Raw genomic sequence first — 22,107 nt, forward strand, 5'->3', positions numbered from 1 at the left:
TTTCAGGCTGCTGGGTTAAGACAAAGGCCTGTAAGAGTAATAAAGGAATCAAAATACATAAAATTATTCTTGCTCCATCTCTGCCTGTTGTTTTTAGTGTTCTCATGGAATTTTTCACAAACATAAGATAATTTTCTATTGCAGAACACCAAATAGACTCTAAAATGAGTAGTTCACAGTATTTCAACATTGTAAAGATATGTATTTCTTTTTTATGGGGCAGAGCTAATTGGTCCCCTCTTTGTTCTCATGATTTATGAAATATTTAGTGATTTGCAGTATAAAATTCAGTATTTACCTAGATCGGGTTTCAGTTTCTTCATGGCAAGGGACGACTGCTGAATAAGCATCTGATATAACCCTGATGTGAAAGGGGATCTCATGCATGTTCAAGACAGAATTTATTAAAAACACGAGAACCCAAACCAAATAAAATTACTTGAGCCTTTTGAGTTTTTCACCCCATGTCCTTCATAGTTAGTTGAAGGACTGCCACAATATTTTTCCATTTCCAGATAGTCTCTAAAATAGCGAGAATTGTTTGCAGGCTGACTTGTAACAAGTCCCCTCTCTGCGGCAGTTGCAGTGAAGGGTAACCCTGAGGAGAGCCTTTGGAAGTGGCAGTGGTGTTGCTATCTCTTGTTTAACTTTAGCCAGAATCTCGTAAGACGAAATGAATAAATAGCAGAGTCCTTAGTGATTGTGGTGAATACGTATCTCTGGGTTCAGTCATACCCTCAACTCAATTCTGAAACTCCAGATAAACATGTATCATTTTCATTTCAACTCCTAGCTCTGTCTTTGGGCATCTTAATTTTTTTTTTCCCCCCTAAAAAATGTCGTCTGAAAGTGTCAGATAAGGAGCAGTATGTTGCTTTTTGTTTTGGGAAATGGAATGAATTTCCCTGGTGCAGCTGATTGCTACTAAGGGAGGGAGGAGGAGGCACATGTCAGTTCAATTGATCAATATGTCCACTTGGAATCAGGGAGTGGTCTTTTGGCTCAGTGCTGCTGAGTTGATAGTTTTCATTTGAAAAGTCTTACAGGAAAGAATAACAACCCTGAGTTCCTCTTCTGTTAAGCTGTTTTTTTGAGCCCGAAAGAGATGTATACAGGGAGCAGGAAAGGCAATACCTCTAGCCAGCTTGGAGTGATTTTTTTTTTTTTTTGCACAGAGTCAAGCATATTGGTCCCATTAGACACTAACTGGATCGAAAGACCTCAGATTTTAATTAGTTTGTTTATACACATCACACATATGCTGCTCTCAGTCCTTGAAGATTAGGTGGCTGACATGCAGCTATATGGGATGGAGGAGATCAGCTCAGCCTGGCTTTATTGCAAGCACTTAGGAGCATGAATTGTTCATTGCCTGCTTTTTTGGTCGTATAATGTGAACAGAAAGCTCTACTGGGATTGCTGGGTGTGAATTCAGCCAAGGCAGAAGCTCTAAGGTGACAGAGAGGAGTGCTAGATGGTGATGGGGGAAGGGAAAGTATATCTAGTGGCTGGATTATGATTCTGGAGAAAATCACCCAGAGCCCACTAGAATTCTTTTAAAGTATTACTTCCAAGGAAAAGTGATGACGAAAAACTTGTTTGGTAATGTGAATTGCTAGGAGTAAAAATTACCAAAGGTGGCATTTTAATGACTTTTTTTATTTGCTTTATTTTTGTTTCTTTCATCTAACAGTGCTCTCAGCTGCTTCACCATGGGTGATTTGTACAATTACTGGAAGGTCTCAAAGCCAGATTCCTTAAGGGCAGTGTTAGAAAAAAGTGGAGTCATGCTTTGAGAGTGGAGAAGGCGCTGGTGGGTGTGGGCTGACGCAGTTACCTGGTGGAATATCCTTTCAGTTCAGATGAGCCTGTGATCTCCCTGCCTCTGCAAATGTTCGAAATGCAGTTATAGTTCCTCAACTTTATGCTTTTGTGTTCTTTTTGCTCCAGGAGAACAAAGCCCTAATAATAGAGCTGTCATCCTGGTGCTCGGTTTCTTCATAGAGGGCCACAGCCTGTGCTGCTCTCCGATGAGCTGCATGTCTTAATTACTGGCTAAGGCTATTTCAGTTGCCTCAGTTTTAATATATCCCCAAGGGGGTGGGGGTGGATGGAGCATGTGTGTATGTATGGGAGAAGGGAATGATTGCTTCATGGCTGTATTTAGTGGTGCTTTACTGAAACTTCCTAGAATTTAAAGAATTTTGTTTCACTGTGATGAATGAAAGATCATCAAGACCATATTTACTGTGTGGCCAAGTTTAGACTATGGAAGCCTCATAAGAAGCTGACCTCCACCACGCTTTTGGTTATGAGTTTTCTTACTGAACTACAAAATTACAGAGAAGTTACCTCTTCTTTAACTAGGCCATGATGGGAGTGATAAAATAATAATCATAATAACCACAGCTATCCTTTATTCAGTTCTTATTATTTATCAGGCACTAGACTAAGCATTACATATATCTTTCTTAGTTCTTATAATGACATTATGAGGTAGAGAGTAACAATCTTACTCTATAGGATTAGGAATTATTTTTCACATTTTCCAGAAACCAAGTCTTAGCCAGGTTAACAAATTTGGCTAAGGTTACATAGTTAAAAAGTGATTGGGCCAGGATTTCAAACCAATGTGATTTGACTGTGATACCCTCATGCTTACTCACAGTAATCCTAGTTTTATAACATCTTAACTATATGCCATACAGATCAGTCATCTTTACTCTATCACACTTACCCCGCCCCTTCTCATTGTAATTGGAAAATCAGATTTCACATGTAGAATGATATCCCATTTACAACACAGAGATCAGTTTTACTGCAGGGATGAGCCTGAGATTTAAGTAATGTAGAATTGATGCTCAATTTTTGTTGCTACCCTTGCTTGACCTATCTTTCTAGCAGGATCTCTAAATGGGAATGCTACACAAATGAGCACGGGCATGATGGAGTTACACTAAAAGCAGGTTCTAACTGAGTCAGTAATGATTCAAGTTTGTTATACCTGTCTTATCAGCTTCACATGTAGTGCCCTGCTACCTTTCAGACATTTACATTCCCTGGCACCACCAGGCAAGGATAGATAGAAGACTTCTCTCATAGCCAGGAAGGTGTACCCTGAATTCATTTCTTGGGCCAAGAGAGTTATTTTGCTGAGTGTATCAGTGGCTGAATCCAAATGCTGCTCATCTCTGACAAAGTACAAGAATGAGAGTCTTGTGCAATATCCTGGAAGCCTTGTGTTTAAAGAGAGCTGATACAGTCATCTCTGTATCATCTTGCCCATCCCCAGCTATCCACACCCAGCATCATTATTGGGCTCTAAGGGCTGTTCTTTGTTTGACTGTGGGGCTAATGCACACACTGACAGCACACTGATATTGATTCCGGTATGGTGAATACTTAGAAATATTATTCCATAGAGCTCATTAGCCTTTTCTAGTTTCCAGGAAGAAGTTAACCTTTGTCCTAGCCTTCTCCAAGGAGGCCCGAGCTCACGTCTGCATGAGCTACAGGAATGAGAGGCTGATCAGAAAGCAACAGAGTTACTAAAAACAGTGACTACATGAGTTAGGTCCCAATTAGGGGGTAAAAAATGAGTGAATTTAGAGAAGTTCATGGTCCTGCTATGTATGACTCTGATTTCCTTCTATTACCGTTGTGAATGATAACTGGTTTTGATCCCATGGATTCAATTCATTTCAACAAGTATTTATTGAGTATTTACTATGTGCCAAGCGATGTCAGGGAACAAAGCAGTGAATAAGACAGATGCAAATCTCTTCCCCAACTACATTCTAGAGGGAAAGACAAAAACAAACAGGTCAATTTGAAGTGGAACAATTTATCTCTGATACTGTAATTTTATTTCTATTTACTCCTGTGTGCTAAAAAATAAACCCCTTATCTCTGCACAATATATGTGTAGATGCATATATGATATACATTTGGAGGTAAAAATCACTGCATGAAAATAGCTTTTCTTTCCTGCTTGTATTTGGATTAGAATTTTGCTGGGTGTGGATAAAGCCAGTATGGCAGCTAGCATTTTGTTGATATAGCTATTCTGAAAAGTATAACTATAATAACCAAAAAATGCATGTCTGTCTCAGTCGACATAAACTTGACATGGAAATATAAAATCTGTATGACAGATTAGTTAAGGAGAGATTTTTTTTTTTTCATTTTTATACAAGGTATTTCTCACCTTTAGAAACTGTTTGTCCAGAGAGCCCTCTAAACTGAAAGTCCTAGCCAGTGTGCCAGTGGGGGTATGTAGGGCATGCGGGCAGGTGTACCTGTCACCACCAGCCATGAGCAGCCTGTCTGTTCACCTAAGTGTGCCTTACAAACATCACTTTAAATGGGAAGCATTTCTCTAAATTATATTAACTAATGTATTCAGAACTATGATTGTATTTTCATAAATTTCCATAAAATTTTCCAGGTGCATACTCACTCATGTATAAGGTATGTCTGACTGGTGATCACTTGCAGGTTGCCTATTCCTTTTTTACGGCAATTGCACATACCCAAATCTGTAGGTGGGCTATGAGTGGGGAGACTTTTCAGGGCACCGTAGTCACTTTTTATAGGACTTTGGCCACAGATACAGATTTTTAGGTATTTTGAATTAATAAGGTACAAGGTTTTTTTTCCATAAGCACATATGTCAGCAGCTGAATCCCCCAGTTGGCTTTAAGACTTGATGAGGACAAGGGAGAGACTTTGTTTCCCTTCTAAGCCACTAGCCCTGTTTTATTCTGTTCTTCAGTTCTTGGGCACACTCCAAACTCTTCCAGTCATCTTGCAACCGTATGCTTTGAGTCATAAAGGGAAATGGGGAGTGAATGTGGATCCTTTAGAACAGGGTTTCAAACTGGATGATTCATAAGCTGAACCTGGCCTGCAACTTGTATTGTATGGCTCCTGGGCAGGCTTCATGGGCTTGCAACCTGCACAGTTCCATGGGACCCTGTGCTTAGAAGGACCCACACTTGGTTTAATGCTCTGCTATGGCCATCTTGAAATTCTTAACAATTTTTGATCAAGGAGTTCTGCATTTTCATTTTACATTGGACCCTGAAAATTATGTAGCCAGTCCCATATGGCTCTTTTGCTATAAAATATTGACACACAAACTGGATTGCAAGCTTATTGTTAAGAATTAGATGATGTGGCTCATTTGGCAAGAGTTGAGTGCCTTAGATGGTGCAGTATTCTCCAATTTATAATGGTCTCCTCCCCGCTACTACCATCCATTTATTCCTAATGCCACTGCCTGAGCCCTGTGGGTGTTTGAATTTGAGACTTCTGCTCTGGAAATTGTAGAGCTTTAAAAAACTAAAGGACCATTGTCAAAACAGTCCAGAACAAAGACCCTATGCATGCATATTTAGAGGCATCCATGGCAATTCAGCACCATGCACAATAATTCAGTGGCATTTCTTTTTATAGGCAATGGGGGACATATTTCATTACACCTGAAGATATTTGGTAGGTCAGGTTTATTTGTCACCACTAGTGCTTTCAGGGGAGAAATTAAATCTTTGCAAAGCCAGCTGACTAACTGTCCTATTGGTTCATTGTTTATATTAATTCTCCTGCCTTTTGTTTTGCTACTTGATTACTTTTATCGCCTTCTTCGTTTAACTCTGATTTAAACTATGAACATGAGTATTTTTTAGCATGATCTTTTCTTTAATTTAAAAAAAATTTTTTTTTTAATTCACTCTCTCCAGGAGCCTGGAGGCCTATAATCTGAGGTTATATTACTATGGGAAGAGTTCACATTTTTTTTAATTAAAAAGAAAATTACAGTTAATATTTATAATGAACCCTTTTCCAGCAAGGCAGTTTCAGCCATGCAGATGTTCATAAGTCCAGATCTGCCATTACTGTTTGTGGTAATGAGATTCTGGTGACAGACTCCTGGACCTTACAGTAGGTAAAGCCCATCATGTCACAGTGAGAAGTGGTTGTATTAATCCACAGATGTTCTAGGAATTGTTTGAGAATTAAGACGAATGACTGCACTTGCCATACAGAAAAAAGGTAATATATATATATATGTGTGTATATATATAAGGTTTTATACAAGTTCATGAGGGGCTCTTGTTATCTCTTAGAAGACTGGGGTGAGGTGGGGTGATGGAGTTCTCTCCAAGGATCAAGCCGCAAAGACTCATGGCTTTACTTTGCACCCTGAAACAATCCTAATGCCCACCATATCCACCATCGTACAAACTGTAAAACCAGCTGTTTCAGATAATTTCACCAGTACAATTCAACAGTCAACGAATGTGTGAAATGAGGATAACCAAAGACATGCACATGTGTATTACCTGGACAGCTTATCATAGATTTAATACAACGTTGTCTGGGCTCTGCTTCTGGAAGGTCCCAATTAGTTCTTCCCTTGTTCTGGAGGAGCCCTGAGATGGAGCCCCACGCATATCTGGGGCTGCCCTCTCATCTTCTGCTCTTTTCATTCAATTCCTTGATTTAAATGTTTGTTTGTTTTTTTTTTCCCCCTAAATAACTCATTACTTTTTCTGGCCCACTCAAGATTATTGTTTCCCACTTACTCTCAGCTTTTTCAGTTGTTAGTGCTCATAGTTTGTTTCTATGGCAACCAGTCTCCTATCACTGTCATCTTTTGAGACAGCTCTGAACCCACCATAATCCTTCCCACTAGCTGTCCCCTAGGTCCCCATCTCCCTGCCACTGTTTATTACCATTCCATTAACATTAAAAATAGCCCCTCAAAAATCAAATAACACTCTAGCTTGTGAAGTAATCTACTCGCATTTAGCTTTTAATGGCTAATTCAAATATTGCACAGTGTTTAACTTGTTTTTTGTTTTCATGTGAATTAAAAGGGAATGACTCCTTAAAACTCATATTAGTCACTGTTGCAGGCAGTCTGTGTGGGACATCGACTAAATAACGAAACAACAGGGCCTTATTTCTAGGAGACCATATGCAAAAATGAAAACAAGTATGCAAATGTAGTTTTTAAAAAACATTGTCCTTTAGTATTATTGTTACATTGTTTTTCAATTAAAGATAAATAAAAATAAGGGGAGGGGTGGTGAGAAGGTGGGCAGCACAGCAAGGTGCCAGAGAGATGCATGTTTCTTTCTTTGACTGGGAGTGGCATGCAGCTTCTAGAATACTATAGGGGAATACTTGTCTCAGAGAAGCAGTTGCTTGAAGAGAAAAAACACTTCTGAAAATAAAGGTAAAAATAAAAACAACCACACAACCAGGCATGATTCCTTAGAGAACTCATAAAGGATCATACTGGCGAATTAAGATATGGTTTTCACTGATTTAGTAAGAAATAATTGATAACATGACTTTGTAAACATTTGAATTTTGACTGAATAAACTGAAAAGGTGTTTAGGTTTAGGGTGTCAAGAGATGGAGTGAGTCAAGAAGGGAGACATGGCTTTTGCTCTCATGGGACCACCCACCCTCCCCACCTCCCTCACTGCTAATTTCCTGCCCCAAGAATACCAGTCTGTATACATATGTGTAAATTGTTGGATCTTAGGATTCCAAAACCTAAAGTGGAAACCTCTCATTTGGTACAAGTGATTGAAAAAAATTACTTTAGATTTGGTAATGTAATATTTCCATCACCACTTGAGATTCTAGAGTATCTTAGAAAAGGAAAATTTGTTTTTATCTCAAGCTGGTAGACAGCACTCATTTTGCTACTTCTCGTTTGGGTATCTAAACGTATTTGGTATTTACATAAGAATGGTGTTAAGATTTAGCATCCAAGAACCAGAGAAAAACATCATGCCAGAGACCATGATTTTTGTTATTTTCTTAAAGAATAATAAAAAAATTAAGATAAAACATATGAGTTTATTCTCGTTCACAGAAAGTAAACCTCATAATGCTAACTGGAGTAAAGAACAAAAAGAAAAACACTGTTAGTTAAAAATAACATGGAGAAACGTGTCTCCTCTTAAACTGGTTATGTTACCGTTTTCTTGGTCCTCTGCCTCTTAGCCTGGCAGGGTGGATTTTGGAGCTAATCGTACTTACCTTTGAACCCTAGCTCTAATATAAAATTATTAGATCTATCATCTTGAGTTTCTTCGAGTGTCATTTTCCTCATCCATAAAATGGGGAAAATATCCATTTTGCAGGATGAAACACAGTATTTTTATGTAAAGTTATTGGCACAAAGGTGGCATTTGATAAATAAAAGTTATTATCATTTCACTACTCAGAAGTAGTGGGATAAGATTATTGCTCCCCTAAGAAGAAATGTAATTTCTCCTCAACTCCAATCCCGAAACCAAGGAAATAATTTTTGGAGCTTTTATTAATGGAAAGAAAAACCTTTAATATATTTTAAATGCTTATACTGTGCTAGGCACATATCTTATCTTAGCTAATTTCCTTTTCTCGCTTAATTTTTCTCCATAGTGCTTATCACTATTAGCAAACTACACATTTTACCTACTTATTGTTGGTCTCCCCAAGTTAAAGCAAGTTGCATGAGGGCAGAGATTTTTGTCTGTTTTGTTCATTGATATTTCCTTAGCTCCTAGAATAGTGCCAGGCATATGGTAGCTGCTCCATAAATATTCGTTGTGAAAATGAATGAATTCACATAACCCTATAATATGGAAGGAAACATGATTATTTTCAGTTACGTAGAAAATGAATTCTCTTTCGCGGTGCTGCTTTTCAAGGTTCTAAACACCCTTGAGTGATTCTTGCTATTTCAGATAGCATGCCAAGAAGCCCTTGTGGCTGATGGTTAAGGGCATGAAGCACCATCCAATTATTCTAAATTCTTCCATTGAAAGCAGGTGTACTGTCTGGGCAGTTCAGATGGGTTCTTCCTCTCTGTGGAGTTTCCATGAGAGAAATGGGTTTTCACAGGTCATTTGAAAGATGCATTGCTTCTTCTACTGGTGGTTGTCTTTTTCTTTCCATTTCTTGAGTGAATTTGAGTCTCCTTCAGGAATATTTATTTATTCTTCTTTAAACCTTGAATCTTAGCTGTAAATCTCAGATTTTGAAAGAATCTTCAAGGAAAGCACCAGATAGGGGAAAGACAAGCCATTGCAGTCAGCTCTTCCCTATTGCTATTAAAAATGCTTTAATGAGAAAAAAGCAAAGCACAGGCACACAATAATACAGTTGTTTGGCCAGAAGGACATACAGCCTCATAAATGGAGGAAATGATTGAGATAGTTGATTTCTGTTATATATTTTGAATTAGAGGCAAACTGTATTTTAGCGGTAGATATTTATAGCCGAATTTTGTACCAAAGACATATTCTAAATGTCATGCTTTTGAACTGAGTATTTCTCAGTGAGCAGGTGTGAGATTTTTTTTTTCTTGAAATTCAAACCATTTGACAGCATCCTACTTTTGTCTTCCTCTTTAAAAAGGCAAAACAATATCCAAAAGCAATTAGAAAAACATCCTGGGAGAAGGCAGTGTTCTGGTTATACCATAAAAATAACGGGCTGAGTAAGAAAATGTAATGCTGTTAAATTTAAAAACTCACAGTGTTTTTATTTTATGATTATGAAACATATTTAGTATATTTACTTTTAGCAACCTCATCATGCTACAAGATAAAAATTATCCCTCATAAAAATTTTCTTACATCTGCAGTACATCCTGTGGCTGTTGCAATACACAAGGGCGTTATTGTGTTCAGATAGCATGTTATTCTGACCTTTTAAAGAGCCCTGGACTGGAAGTTAAAAACTGAGTTTCAGTACCTCCTGACATAATGTTCCTGAACTTTAGTTTCTTTCACAATAAAATAAAAAGGTTAAATTTAAATGATTTTTGTTTCTATTTAGCTCTAATATTTTATGTCTCACAGGGTTCTCCATATCTTTCAATTGATCAACCTCGAGATTTTTCTAAAATGGTGTTCCATAGAATATTTTAAATTTGCTTGCTGTCCTTATGTAGATGAAAATGTTTTAACTTATAACCATTTAAATTTCACACTGTGCTTTTCATTAGCTTGTGTTTCACAGTACTCCTGGTAATTAAACTGTAGTTAATACATAAGGTTTCACTTAAACTGACAAATCATTGTCTTTCACAACAAACTTTCAAATAGTTTCCTTATCTTGCAAATTCATGTATTTTCTATTTTTCTTTCTCTTTTTATCCATAGCATGTATATTCTGTTAATGAGCTGAGTGAAATACTTGGTTCTCTTCTACACGTTCTATTGAGTATGGAATCTCTTTAGAAATTCGCACTGCTGCTCCAGACATTCATAAAAAATACCAGTGTCTGCGCTTTTATAAGGTCAAACCATATGGAATTCTTGTTTTTTGTAGGTCAAAAGTGGCCAAATACTGGCAGTTTCATGTGATTCAACCCAATAATTTGCTAATAATCATAACAACATTAGTCTTTACTATTTTTGTAATTCAGTGACGAAAGTCAGTCCTTAAATGAGTTAGTGAAGAAGTGCAAAGAGCACAGTGGGCCTTTGGTGAAAGACAGATCTGGTATTGAATTCTACTTTTCTAACTAACAATGTGCCTTGGGTAAGTTGCTAACTTTGCTGAGCTTCAGTTTCCTTGTTTGTAAAATGGACATGCTGATGCCTGCCTCACAGCCTTGCTGAGAAGAATGCCCATGGCTCCCAGAATGCTGCCTGATACATGCTTCCCACTCAGTAACTGGTCATGATATTATTACTAGTAACCATCAGAGCACTCCCTCAGTCATAAATATCTAATTGTTTACCTACTAAACACGTGGATCTAAGTAGAATAAATGAGAAATGGTTACAAGAAGGAGCAGATTCCTAGGAAGGGGAGTTCTACCCTCTAGGGCAGTGTAGGCCATTGAAAAGATTCCCGAGGGACATTTTGCGGGGAGAACAGGAAGATTGTCTTTCGTGTTGTCAAATAACTGTCTCTGGAGCAATAGTTTCATAATTCATTTGGCATCTACAAATTTACTTCAGCGGTTCTCCTTTTTTGTATTTGTTTTTTGAGTACTAGTAACAAACTTCTTTTATGAGAACTATGGACTATTAAATTGTATGTATTTATAACAAATAGGTTTTAAATTTTATTCCATAGAATTTTTTGAGCTAAAAAAGTCATAGAGGTTAAATGTTCACAAGTGTTCTATATGTTTAGTGCCTGCTAAGTAAACAAGTTTAATGTTTTATGTAGTCTAAACTAACTCCCGTGAAGCCGTGAGTCTTGTCCCAGACTGGAAGGGACAAATCTTAAACTGTCCTTCTTTTCTCTAATCTTAAGCTTGTCGATAGCTTCTCCTGTAGCCACGTGCTGCTGATGATTCATGAGTCTCCAAGTCCTGTAGAGTTTCTAATTCTTTGGGATTTAGTGAAAACTACCCTAGATAATTTTTTATTGTGTAACATAGATTTAGGTCACACTCCCCCCTCTGGCTTCCCCTTTTCTAAACCGTATACCTGATATTATTAGACATTTTCTCATGGAAGGCCCTTACGTCTCCATGGTTGTTCTAGTTGTGTTCTAAACCTTTTCCAGCTCTGTCGCAGCCTGCGTCTGGGACAATGTCAGGTGTCCAGTGTAGCCAGTGTGCTGTGGTGTAGAAAAGAAGGGAATGCACGGTGTGAGCACTGGACGGGGAGGGGACTCTAATGAACAAGAGATGTGCTGTCCTAGATGAAGAGTTTATTTTTTTTCACTTTGAAATAAGAGTTTATCTGATCAGAGAGTTCCAAAAATTGACGTATAAAGTTACTACATCCTGACTCAAGAGGATTACATATTGCTGATTTCAGCTCCAGAATGTATTTCTTTTTTCTGCAGGCATGATTCTCATATGTCTTTTGAATTAAGTCCAATGGACAGGAGCCAGTTTTAACTCTGCAGTCCACAACACTGGCATTATTCATAGTAAGGTTCACAAGAGACCAGGGCAGTAACTTTTTTTTCCCCTTGAAGGATTCAGACGATCAGTTGCCATGAGGAAGGCAGGTGGCATGTTGCTGAGCTGGGCTTGGGGTCAGCTAGATCTTCTGAGTTCTAATCCCAGTCACGGACTAGCTACTTGCCTAGGGAAAGTTGCCACACCTTTCTGGGTTCTGCTTTTCTTCATAATACTTGTCTTGCCAAGCACTGTGTAGTTTAGACACAATGTGTCTAAAGCACCTAGCACAGTGCCTGGAGTCCAAGAAATTCTCAGGAATGGTCGGTGGAGGCTGGGGCTATTCACAGTGTAAAAGGAGGACTAACTGGTGGCCAGCCTCACTGCCTGGCCTTATGTTAGGAGGATTTCTGTTTCAATCCCAGACCCGTGGGATTTCAATGGTCACATTAATCTTGCTCCAACATCTTGACCAACTACCCTGCTTCTTTCCTAAATTGGGCAGGAATAACCACATCACACGGCCAGTATTTGTATATCAAATTTTATTTTCCTTATGCTTCATTTCTAATTTAGGGGAAATATTTCCACAGAAAATTGTTTTAGGCCCAGCAAATAATAAAACTTACCATTAAAACTCTCATTATCTTGTCAAGGAAAATTCCACATCTTAAAACGTGTATTTACTTCTTTAATGCAGATTCAATTCACATAATCTGTTGCAGAGTCAGGTATTAAAATACTGTGTATAGGTAACTTAACATTTTCCCCACAGGTGTTGAGTATGTAAGCAGACATAGGGATTATGTATCTACTCTCAGGGGACAAAATTGCCTAGAGGAGTTTTCCCAGTATAGGTAAAGTTTTGTCTTGGAAATGATTATGTAATTTAGCAATGAAAGATTACTATTCTTTACACTGCTGTGGTGTAGTCTTGTGCCTCTCAGCTTGAATGGCCTCCATCACTGAGCTCCAGACGTGTCTGCCCTATGTCTGTGTTGAGTTGGTCATCTGTCCCAGCGGTAGACAGTGTACTGGCACCAGGATCAGAAGAGGTTTCTGTAGAGAACTCATCCTAAGAGAGGTGGGGTGATTCTGAGCCCAGCATGATATGCGTCACAGGGAGGTGTTCTCTCTCTCACCCACTAGACTCATGGCTGAGTTCTATAAAAGCTGGGGAAGGGCAAGCAGGCTACACATACAAGTTATTACACTAAAGAATCTGTACCTCATCTGAGCACAAGACCGCTTCTTTAGCAGCCTTCAGTAGAGTATATTGTACGAGAGGGAGAAAGGTGTGTTTTCCCCATGGATGCTCTAACCAGAGGCTTCCAAAATTCTTTTGATTGATATCCTAATCTGTTAAAAAATGTCTAAGCCTTCTCTTGTATTAATATATTATGTATTTCATAAAACATACACAAAAGCAAAAATTAAAAAAGATGAAACAAAAATTAAACAAATAACCCAAATATTTTCTTCTCATGCCCAAAAGTTTGTCTTGCATCTTCCATGGAGTGAGCCCCCACCCTGCAACACCTGCTCTAAAGCATTAGTGGGAGGGGCCTGCTGGTACCAGGAAAAAGCCACTCTTCCTGGCAAGTGCTGTAAAGAGTGTGGGCAATTCTTCCTGCCCACACTGTAATGAGTATGTGCACACATGAGACCCATGCTGAAACTATGAAATTCTACATAGGGCCTTGATTTTTAGATAGCTGACTCTGGTGAAGCAGGTAAGAGCAGAAGAAAGGTGAAAGAAAAATATAAGATTATCACCAATAATGTCACTTCATTTGTACCTCCGGGCTGGTGAGCCCTGAGGAAACTTGAGTTATATAAATGAAAATATATCTGAGACAGTGTGTTTGTATTGGATTTTAGAATTTACTATCAGTTTTTCACGTATAACTCCTCAACAACTCTATAGAGTATGAAAATTGAGAATTTCTTTAAGCCAATTTGGTCACACCTAATTTTCAGGTTCTTTTTGGAAATCATAGTAGCCACCTGAGTAGTTTGAGGTGGTGGTAGCTGTTCTTCCACAGCTTTGTTTTCAAGTTATAATGAATGTAAGCCTCAGACCAAAATTTACCATATATATAGATATTTATTAGACTAACATTCATTAGCAAAGTTGGCACAAAATATTTCATACTATCTGTTTGGTAGGTTTGATGAAGACCCAGCTCTATTTCCTGTTAGGTGCTCCAAATGTATATTAAGTAAAAGGTTTACTTGAGGTAGGATTCTGCATCCTTTAGTAAGCATCATGCAATCAGACTTTCTTCTAAACCAGTGGTTGGAGACAAGGACAGTTTAGGGATTGAGCTTTAGACATCACTAAGCGGTGCATCCGAGAATTTTTCTCCTTTCTTCTTGCAAGTTTCTGCAATATTTTAACTAACTCACACGTTTTGAATACCTTTAATTTTGCCAAAGAAAATCCATTTCTAACTTTAAGCTTGCTAAATGGTAAAGCAATGGTTATTGATTAAGGTAGGAGAGAGGAAATCCCATTTCTGATATAATACTGTTTGGCCCATACCCACCATTCCTGGACTGTATATTCCAGATAATCACTTTAGCTCACTCTGCCTAGAAATGAAGGTTAAATTAATTCTCACACATATCACAGATGATACTGAAGTATTTAAAAGTAAATTACAGATCTTATAACATTGGGTTACCATTTTATGTTGATGCTTATAATCTATGATTTGTCCAAAGTTTCTCAGCTGGTAAAAAAAAAAAAGTGAACCCAGGCATAAATGACTGTCAATCCCATGCTCTCTTTGTAAAACCAATCAACCCGACTATATGTACTTCTAGTGCTGTCCTCCTGGGATTGAAGCCTTCTGCTCATTGGCCACTTCTTAATAAAGTTTAGTTAATAGTACTTTCCCAGTGTTAGAAAGTAAAGAATCTGCTGCCTCTGCTAACTTGGTCCCTCCTGTAGCTCTTTCTGAGGAGAGGAAAGACAATCCCCATTGGAATTATATGGCTTTGCTTAAATTCCCATAGGTGGCTTTGGTTGCTTTGGTTCTTATAACTCTTTTCCTCAAGGAAATTGGAATATGTTTTCCAGACCCTAGAGGACATATGTGTAAAGCCACATAGCCCCCACAGGCCATCACCCAAGGCCAAGGACTGCTCTGGACAGTGAGATGAAGATGAAGGACAAGCAGTTTAAGAACCTAGAGGGTGGGACCATACTGGGAGCAAAAGTGAAAAGTTCAAGGTGGGCCGGACCAGAAATATGCTAGATAAGCACCAGGGAATTTTAGAAGCTGCAGCCTATAGTATGGATCAACTGGCTTTCCCCAGAAGAATGTAGGCCTGGGACAAAGCAAGAATAACCAAAAATAAAATGAGTACATTCTGAACTACAAAGAGCGAAAAGCACTTATTCTAAAACAAATAGAAACCCAGATTATTGTGTAACAAGAATGTGGATACTGAAAAACTCAGAAGATTTTTATCAGATGAGGAACTTCTGTTCTTTTGAGTAGCATTCTTCTGGCAGTGGTTTTACCCCTAGACCCTGGCAGTGGCTTTACCCCTAGACCCTATGAGGCTTCTGGTATATCCCTACTCAACAACTCTGCCTCAGGTAATGCCTTGGAAGGTGGGAGTGGTCCTGTATCTTTTACTCATTCCTATTCTGGTGTCCTGAGCCTGCCTATTTGTCCCAGGGTCCTCTTCATAGATCTTCCTAGGACAGATCTCTGATTCTTATGCCCAGAGGAATCCTGGTGGCTAGTCTAACCAGCCAGAGTACTTGAACTAGAGGTCCCCTTTAAGTCACCCCCCTTAGGACCTTTGCTGTAGGTTATCTGGTCCATAAAAGGGAGTCTCTAGTACCTATTACTCAATAAGAACAATGACATTGGTATTTGACACGACAGGAATTGTTTGAAGAGACTTTCACGGATCTATTGGACAATAGTCATTACCATAACAATGACATTGCAGTATTTCAAAACAATAACTATTTTGGGCAGGAATTCAAAACTGCTCCTTATAGATCCAAAGTGAGTTTGACTTGTATATAGGAGTGATTGTTTTTTAAATGCCCTTCAAATGTTTTATTTAAACTTAAAAACTTAACAATCAAGGATATCTTTTTCCACAGAAGTCTTTTGATTTTATGGCTTTGTATAGATGCTAAGAAAGGAGGAAAAATATTTTATGGCCAGAGAATGCAGAATCCTGGGTTAGGGGTGGAAGAATGTCTATTTCTTGGTTTTACATGGTCCTGAGCCTCAGAAACATAGATCTGTGGGCCTATCAAAGCTTGAAATAATCACTAATGGGATACAATTTTGGTTTAGGATTTGGAAATTCTGTATTTACTAAAACTGTGCATAACAATTGTAATGGCTTTCTTCCATTTATTGAGAGCCTACTCTATGTCAGGCTCTATGTTAAGAAGTGCTTCACATACTCTAATTAAATCTTCAACAAATTATTAAAAGGTAGTTGAAGGGACACACAGTGCCCAGATCTTGGTTTCTAAACACTATTATTCAATAAAAGGAATGAGGGCTCTTTGGAGAAATGGCTAATTGTAGGACTAGGGGAGGAGAAAATTTAAGATAAGTATGAACATCTTATAGTGTGAGGAAATAAGGAAGTGATCAGAAAACAAAAGGGCAGGTGATGACAAAGCCACACAAGAGCCAAGTAGAAAGAGCTTTTAATGGCCAAATTTGAAACAATTTGAGCAATAAAGTGAATATTAGTATTGAATTATAGTCCAAAGCATAAATAAACATACAAGAGTATATATTAGCATAAATAAATGACTGAATAAATAAATAAACAGGAGAGAAGAGACAAATCTTTTTTGTAGAGGAATTCTAAATAATATATATAAGTACTCCAATCTCTAGGAGTAAGAGCTTAACCCACTCTCTGCCCCCAATAAGGGTGAGTTAGGCTTAGTGATTTACTTCCAAGGAATAGAGTATGGAAAGGGAAAAATAGTACATTTACAGTGGAGAATTCTAGCAAACACCACCTGAGATGAGTGATGAAGGTTAACGTCATCAGCGATGTCATGTACCCCTCCCTGATAGAATGCTGTGGTAAGGTCATTTTATCTTTATGGTGTTCTTTCTACAACCTCATTCTAATCATGAGAGAAACATCAGACAAACCCTAATTCGGGAACATTCTACAGAATAGCTGGCCTGTCTTTCTCAAGACTGTCAAGGTCATGAAACAAGGAAAGTCCACGAAACTGTTATAGACCAGAGGAGATGAAGGAAATAAAACTAAAGGCAGCATGGTACTCTAGATTGGGTCTTGGAATAAAGAGGATATTAATGGAAGAACTTATGAAATTCAAATAAAGTCTGGATTTTAATTAATAGTAATGTACCAAGTTCAGCTTTATAGTTTTTACACGTGTACCTTGATATAGGAGATGTTAACAATGGAGGAAACAGTGAGGGTATTGTGGGAACTTTCTGTACTATCTTCACAGCTTTTCTGTAAATCTAAAAGTATTCCAAAATAAAAGGTTTATTAAAATAGATAAATTAGTGAATAAATAAATAAAATAGTTGAAAGTTAAAAATAGTAATACTGGCTTATTTTTTAAAAATCAGAATATTGTAGAAAATAAATAATGAAAATTCTCCTCTGAGTAGGCACTCTAAGCTCACCCCATTAACAATTCGGTATACATTTTCCCAGATATTTTCTATGATGTACATACATACTTTAAAAATGTATAACTGGAATCTTGCTTTTCATTTTGTCCTGTGACATCTTTTTTCGATGCTAAACAGTAAATTATAGACTTGTTTCAAGACAAAAATGTAATGATTTTCCAGGTGATTTTTAAATGAGAATATTGAGAATATTACAGTATTGCTTACACAGCAGACTTTCAATTCTCCATCTTAATTTTTAAGCCTTTTAGATATACTTTACATAGATATTTCTTAGCCATTTCTAATTTTTTATGGCCAGAGAATGCAGACTGTTACCCATTGTGCTCTAAAAATAGTATTTGGTAATCATAGATTTTAAGAAACAAAGATTAAGAAAAGAAAGTTATTAATCATTAAAGAATATAGCAGTAGGAAAGATATTACTAGTTGACTACATTTAGGTCATACCTTTGTAAATGGATATTAACTGAAGTTGTTAATGGTAGAAACTGGCTCAAGTAGGATAAGAATTAATAACCTCTGATTATCTGAGCTCTGAGCCGGAGAAATTACTCATCTGAATAAGTTTTTCTTTATTTTCAGCCCCTTGTAACACAGCGGAGCTGAGACTTGAGCCTTGGTTTGTCTGAAGTATCATGTTGTACAGCTTCCCACCCCCACTAAGTAGCCCAGGTGTAGAAGCTGTAGAGTAACCTGGCTGTGGGCACTGATTTCTGTACAACCCTGGGGGACTCTGTGTGTGTGTGTGTGTGTGTAATTGTTGTGAGCAAGGAAAGCACCTACCAAAGTGATAATACCCTTGAACACATTTGTGTCTTTCCACAGTGCCAGGTTTATTGAGTGGAACCTTTTCAGATAAACCAATCAGGTACCCATGCAGATCAACACACAACACACAACACACAGAGAGGGGAAGTACAGGATCTTATGTGACAGAGCAATGGGATGGAAGTCCTTAGCATTGTCAATGTGAGCTCTGTTGATTGGCAGCACCTATAGCTGTGCGTTGGTCCCAAGCCAGTAGCTACAACGGGCAGAAGGTCAGAGTCTTCAGCTCTCAGCACACCCTTCCGCGATGCTGTGGGGTCAGGCTTGAGTGTCGTCTGCCTAAGGTGTTCCATTTATGTGGACCTTACCAGATGGGATCCTCATGCTTATCAGCCCCTGCAGGTGGGGGCTGATGCCTGTGGTTTTGGATGTTCTGATCATACCTTAAGGGCATTCTTAATATGTACTGGTTGACATTACTGTCATGGCTCCCATGGAATCCATTTTGTGAAGTCCAAAAAGTCTTCAATTCTTTATTCTCTATACTGCGTGTGTGTGTGTGTGTGTGTGTGTGTGTGTGTGTGTGCGCGCGCGCGCGCGCACGTAAGGGGGTCTTCAGCATGCTCTTTAGGCCATTTCTTACATCATAGCTAGTTCTAACCCATTCCCAGCCTACATTGTAACAATCCTTCACTGGTCAGCCTCACTGTGCCATTTGCAACCTTCTTCTCATTTCTCAACGGCTGGTATATCTCTGCAGAGAAAGGTAAAGCAAATGAAAGGTGTCTCTTCCATGTCCTACCTCCCTGATACAAATCTATAAGTTGATACACTCCTCTTTATCTACTTACTCTGAGTTTTACAGGAAAAGGCAAATATTGTTAAAAGCATGGGTTTTGGCATCAGGAACAAGCGTACCTATTCCCTCCTCCGCTGCTGCAGCTCTATGACCTTGGACAGTTTACTTAAAATGTTCTAATATTCAATTCCCTATTCTGCGAAATGGATATAATAATTATAGTACCAACTTGGTAGTATTAGGAGATACTGCAGGTGAAGTCTGTTTAGCATGATGTTTGATACAATAAGTGCTTGGCACGGTAAATGGCAATAGTAGCTTTCTGTTCAGATTAAATCCATCTATCAGGGCTTGTGTAGATCTTAAATTTCTCCTGTTGCTCTGGCTCCTTCCTCTATCTATAAATATGCTCCAATCTACTTTAGGTTACAAAAAAAAAGCAAGAACCAAAAATTCCTCCCCTGATCCTGCCTTTATTTACTACTATTGTTCATCTCTCTTTCCTCACAGCCAAGCTTTTTAACAGAGTAAGATACCCTGCTTCACTTTATGTCAGTTCTTAGCCTAAAGCAATCTGGATTCTATGCTCTCACTCAGGTCGCCAGTGAGACCCCTTGTGGTGGACATCTGCTTTTGCTTGCCTTGCATTTTTTCTCCTTCTGGTATGAATGTGCCATCTTGGGAGCTGCCCTCCTCTGTGGATCTTGGGTTAACTGTCAGTGCAGGTGCCCTGCTCTCTCCTAGCCCATGGAGTGGGCACAAGAACTCAAGTCAAACCAAGCAGACAAGCAAGTCAGGAGCATGGTGGACAGTGGTGTTTCCTTCTGGCTACCCTTATCCCCTTAAGCATTCTCTTTTCCTGTCTTTTCTGGGGATGAATTCTTCATTTTTCCTTGGATTCTATGATCTGCCTCATGTTCTTTCAGTACATTTTTTTTTTTTTTTGCTTACATCGGATAGTAGGTGATTCTGATGCTTACATCAAAAGAACTAAAACTGATACAAATTTTCAAAGCTTCTTTGATGCCTCACACGTAGTTGACCCCTCCCTCCTCCTTTCATTCTTGAACCTAATGTATGTTTCTAGTAAAGTTCACATTACTATACTAGTTCGGAGTACATGAATTACAATCGTGTATCTACATAGTTCTCTTTTCCACTGAAATATGAAGTTCTTGAGGAAAAGGACTACATTTCATTCTTTTTTGTATTTCTACCTCCATCATGGTAGGAGTTCTTACCATATAATCATTGTTCCCAGCAGATATTTGTTGTCAAATTTAGTGTCATTAAAAAAAAAATGTGATTCACACAGAGAGTAGTTTGTTTCAGAGGATGAAAGCAAACTAATTAGTCTCTTCCATTATAAATTTAGGACAAAATTTTAGCCTTATGGTGTAATGTAATTGGACCACTTTAGTGGAGAAACTAGGTCAAGGAACTATCATAGTACAGGGAAAACAAAATTGTAGACATTTTAAAAGCTTCAGTACATAAAAGCTCAGCCAGACATGTCTGTTTTAAAATAGTTTTAACTAGATATATTATTATTTTGTCTGAAATTGTTTTTTCCCCCATATCTAGAAATGTTTATCTGAGTTGAAGTTAGATTTACTTCAAGTGGAAATTTATAGAAATAGCCAAAAAGTCAGGAATATTTGTGGGCTTTTACTGTGGATTGATGTTTAAGAATTCAGGGACAAATAGAAAGCAGTTTTACAGCATGCAATACAATTGTGGCTGCTACCAGCCCATATGGCACCTTGACGCAAATTAGAAAAAGACATTCCTCCTCGAAACACTTTATTTCTACCTTTAGGAAATTGTCATTATTGACTCATTTTATTAGAACAGAGTGCTTTCCTGCCATCTGCTGGAAAACCACACTAATAAATATGTAAACCTGAGATATCTGTGATGCGAAGGCCCTCCACCCCCAGAAGTGGTGCCTTTGTGTAATATGTAGCCTACATTGTGGCATCCATGGCTGCCTTAGCTATAGGATCATATTTAGCATCCTATCCTTGTGTGTGGTTTTGCTATCAGTTACTTATTGTTCAAAAGATGGTGAAAGTTTGCAGATGAAAAACAAAAAGTATCAGTTGCACTTTACTGAACAGGAGAAGAAGCTAACTTTGGGCGTGTCCAAGTGACTCTCAGGCCACATTCAGACAATTGTCTCCTGCAGCATTGGAACAGGGCACCAAAGAGCACTGTGTTTAGGCTGTTGCTTATCTGGCTTGAAAAGTATAGCTTCAAGGGTTCTGAAACACCACTAGCATTAGCTATGGCTCCAAAAGGGCACTCTGTCAGTTCCCAGCTTCCTGTATTAGAGCTCTGGGACAGATTTCCAAGTACAAATGTTAGGTTTATGAGTACGCACCAAAAGTGGAGGTCAGCATTTGGGTCTTTGCCACTGACATTTCCTCGGTCCAGAACTTGGAATTCCTGTTCTTGTGCAAACCCGGAGGTTGATGCTCAACCATAAGAAGCCAGGAAACTATTTGTTCTGTGAATAAAAATGGATCCTTGCTTATTTTCTCATAAAGAATGAAGTTTTGGGTCTAGGAGATTCTTTTGTTTTTCACCTCTAGGTTTGGTCTCTAACTTGCATGTTGGGTGGGTGGGGCACAGATGCAGTGAGCCATAGCAGTTTACTCTAGGTGTATTCTGGTTTTTAACCTCTCAACAGGAGAACCATGATCCCAGTAAAGCTGGTAGGTGGATTTAATATTCTGAGGATACGGGTTGTAGATGAGCTTACTTTGGAGTTGGAGTGATGAGTGGGGACAGTGGGAAGGGAGAAAAGCTGTGGTGTGTGGGCTAGATGAAATGTCTAGACCAGTATGAGAAACCCACTGGGTAAGGATCAATGACCATACAGCCTGCATTTTCATTGGTGATCAGAGATGGTAGAGATTTGAATTATCATGGGACTGACTGGCCTCAGAGCGCTTGTATAAAGTTGCATCAGAGC

At 38.4% G+C, this 22,107-nt stretch overlaps 1 protein-coding gene across 1 annotated transcript in view; it reads left to right on the top strand.

Annotated features, from left to right (window-relative positions):
- Positions 1 to 22,107, top strand: part of AKAP6 (A-kinase anchoring protein 6) — a 420,713-nt gene that overhangs the window by 335 nt on the left and 398,271 nt on the right. The window lies entirely within an intron of this gene.

The sequence above is a fragment of the Pteropus alecto genome, unplaced genomic scaffold (assembly GCF_000325575.1).
Source record: "Pteropus alecto unplaced genomic scaffold, ASM32557v1 scaffold171, whole genome shotgun sequence".
Lineage (NCBI taxonomy): Eukaryota > Metazoa > Chordata > Mammalia > Chiroptera > Pteropodidae > Pteropus > Pteropus alecto.